Genomic DNA, 3,940 nt, shown 5'->3' with positions numbered 1-3,940 from the left:
ATATATATATATATATATATATATACATATAGGCGCAGGAGTGGCTGTGTGGTAAGTAGCTTGCTTACCAACCACATGGTTCCGGGTTCAGTCCCACTGCATAGCACCTTGGGCAAGTGTCTTCTACTATAGCCTCGGGCTGACCAAAGCCTTGTGAGTGGATTTGGCAGACAGAAACTGAAAGAAGTCTGTCGTATATATGTATATATATATATATGTATGTGTGTTTGTGTGTCTGTGTTTGTCCCCCCACCATTGCTTGACAACCGATGGTGGTGTGTTTACGTCATCGTAACATTAGCGGTTCGGCAAAAGAGACCGATAGAATATATACTAGACTTCCAAATTTACTCTCTTAAATGGTTTATAATCTCGAAGGCCCCTTATTTTAGGGTTAATATTAACAAATGTAAGTTGTATATAAAGTAATCTCTTGCCATCCTTAGGTCCTTTGGGCCTAAAATATTAAATAAGTTTACTGAGGTGATCCCTTTCTGCAACCATATTTTCTTCTACTTTTCTGAAAGTATATAGAAGTAAGGCTAGATGTAGTAGATAATATTTAGTTTGCTTACTGGGTTTCGAAAACCAGATAGAAAAATTCCCATGATTAGCAGCCACCTAAATGTTTGGCGATAAAATAAAATAAAATGATTTTTTTTTTGTTAGAAAATTTTGGACTGGTCCTGCTATAGGTTATTATCTTTAAATAAGTTTTTGCACTCGTATTGTATCATCCCTATATAATCCCCTAGTAAGGAGAGGAAAACTATCCCTAATCTTCAAAAGGAGGTATAGGTCCACTAAATCGGCCACTTGTGCTGAATCTGAGGACCCCATAGTAATATCAAAGAAATTGGTGGAATCAGCTCTCCGACAGTTATACTTGCTGAAGGAGATGAGGGTCTCCTTTGCCACTAAAATTCCATCAATATCCAAACTAGAGATATTTGCAAATTTCCGAGCAAAAATCAAAACCTTATTTAGCTATATAGGGGATATGGAATTGTAATAATTCAAGATAGCAAATTGGATAAAATCTAAATTAGGATTATCAGTAAGGGAGTCAAACCATAAGATAATATCCCCAGTAAAGTTCCATAGGGGAAGTTGAATCTTATCCCTAATGATGGGAATAATCTGATCGATAATATATTTACTAATTCTGCCCAAATTGGACTTGGTTGGGCAGATTAATCTCATCAAAGGATTTGATAAATAATCAGATTTATGGTCCTTCAAAAGACAATGGGGAGGTTTTAGAGCATAAGGTTGGGTTCTATCAAGCAGGCCCAAACTAGAGATGATATCCAGATGAGTATCATTTTTTTGGTTGATTGATATTTTTTAGTTGCTTGACACGTTTTAGTAATTCGTTTTGATTACTTATTTTAGTTGATTTGTATATACCCTTTCTTGACAGGCCTTTCTATATATTTTGTATTTTTTTGTGCATATATATTTTTTACCTTCTGTGCTTTTATATATGTATTCCTTTTATATGTTGAAGGCCATTTATATATGATGAAATGTATGGAAGCATGGTGTTATATAAAGTCGTTGACTCAAATTTGATCTTTATTCTCTAATCAATGTTTTTTGTCTGTATCTCAGTTTCATTGAGCACTTATTTTTTTTTTGAAGTCCTATAAACACTTCTGTCCCCATAATAAAATCTATATACGTTTATGAATTTGTTTTGCAAGATTCCTGGGGTGAAATCATATATTGAAACAGATATTGTTAAATTTCGAGATGGTAATTTTTTTTTTTTTTTTGCCAAATAAATACACGCACTATATATTCATTCTTCACTTGTCTATTATTGTTCTTATTTCATGACCAATGTCTGGAAATCTTTCATCACACATCTTGTGACCTCTTCAGCGACTCTCCATACAGCGTGTCTCCTGTTCTGTTTAGTCCATTTGGGTAGGTAAGTAACTAGTAGACAGACAGACAGACAGACAGACAAACAGACAGACAGATAGATAGATAGATATTGGCGCCACATACAAAGCACCCTGTAAATTTTGTAAAGTGGTTGGCATTAGGAAGGGAATCCAGCTGTAGAAATCATGCCAAAACAGTCAATGGAGCCTGATGCAACTCTGACTAGACAGCTCTTACCAAACCATCCAATGTATGCCAGTATGGAAGATATACACTAAATGATGATGATGATGATGATGGTACAAGGTTTGATTAACTTGGACCTATAACAGAAGACCCTTGCCTAAGATGCCTCACAGTGGGGCTAAAACCAAGACCAAAACTCTTGAAAGCAGGCTTTTCAATCACACAGCAATACCTGCACCTGCAGCTGCAACTGGCTGTTTTTTCTAGCAGGCTGTGTTACCACATAGAGATTCACTAATCATTTAGCAATCTATGGTATTAGATGGTATGATTTGTGAGTAATAAAGTTTAGAAGTTGGTCCTTGCAAGACTTAACTTATCTGACGTACAATTATGAATTTCCCATTAGAGTTTGGCATGGCTTTCTTAAAGTCTTCTACTCTAACAAGAACTACTGTCTGCTATAAACCAGTTAACCATGGCATGAATAATATATATCAGTATTGGAAATTAATTAATGAAATTGCCGGATAGTGCCACAAAAAGGGCAAATGGAGAGATCACCTATCATTAATTTCTACCAAATATTATATTGGGTTTAAATCACTTAAAGATGTTATGTTATTAAAGACAACGTTGGCATTGATATCTTAGAGATTCTGAATATATTTCCTTGATATATTCACAAAAGGAGATTAAATATAGAATATAATATTTTATTATATGATAAGAAGATACAACATAATAATATAGTGATTCTTTATATTCTTCTACTGGTTTAGATCACCAGACTGCGGTCATACTGGAGCATTGCTTTTGAAAACTTTTACTCAGTTACATTGACTCTTGTTTGCGCAGTACTTATTTTAATCCGGGGTTTGTTTTATTGATATGTGTTTGTTGAACTGCAAGGTTAGCTTTTTAATTGGTACATATTTTCACAGCCTTGTAACGAGGAAAGGCAATATCAAAACTGGGCATAAAGAATTATAAGAAGAATGTGAACCAAGTACTATAAGGTATACTTGTTCGATGCTCAAGTAACGTGGCTGTTGAATGCTATCTTAGAAAAACCCATCAAACCCATGCTAATATGGAAGACCTGATAAAAAATGATGATGGCAATAATGATGATGATGATGATGATATGACGATGATTTTGGTAGTAGTGATGGTGATGAGGATGGTGATAGTGGTGGTGATGATAGTTATAGTGCTGGTGGTAGTGATGGTGATGATGATGATTATCATGATCATAATCATGATGGTGGAGGTGGCACTGTGAGTGGTGCTGGTTGTTGTAATGATAATGAGCAAAGCGATAATGACTCATAGGTTGATGACAACAACAACAACAATGTCTATGACAATGATCATAATCATGATGATGATGATAGTTGTGGCGATGGAGGTGGTGGTGATGACAATGATGAGGAGGACAATAAAGTACACCATGCCATCACCAGTCCTTACTTCACTCCTGCCATACCCATCTTGCCGACCCACCCCGTCAGCCAATCCTACCATGCCTACCTTCAACCACTTACCCTACGCTCATCAAGAACATACCACAACACCACTCATTACACACCACCATCATCATATCCAAGATACAACAATACTAACATTAGAAAGATGGATAAACTAACTCAATAGGAAATCAATAGGATAAGTTAATCTTGTCTAAAATTACATGAATCTATTAGGCTAGAGTTTAAACTCAGTTTTCTATAGCATTAATGACTTGTGCATGGAATTAAGTAAGATGGAAAGTATCTGGAAGCCTGTCTTGTGTGTGTGTGTGTATGTATATATTTATGTAGGTAATCGAAACTGTGCTGGTGCTTTACTCATCATCCAC

The 3,940-nt window shown here is 35.5% G+C and overlaps 1 protein-coding gene across 2 annotated transcripts in view; it reads right to left on the bottom strand.

Moving 5' to 3' along the window:
- Positions 1 to 3,940, bottom strand: part of LOC106883964 (beta-1,4-N-acetylgalactosaminyltransferase bre-4) — a 1,180,207-nt gene that overhangs the window by 1,017,542 nt on the left and 158,725 nt on the right. The window lies entirely within an intron of this gene.

Source organism: Octopus bimaculoides, chromosome 4 (genome assembly GCF_001194135.2).
Source record: "Octopus bimaculoides isolate UCB-OBI-ISO-001 chromosome 4, ASM119413v2, whole genome shotgun sequence".
Taxonomy (NCBI): Eukaryota; Metazoa; Mollusca; class Cephalopoda; order Octopoda; family Octopodidae; genus Octopus; species Octopus bimaculoides.
The sequence above is the reverse complement of the archived record's forward strand: the minus strand, read 5'-3'. Positions and strand labels throughout refer to the sequence as shown.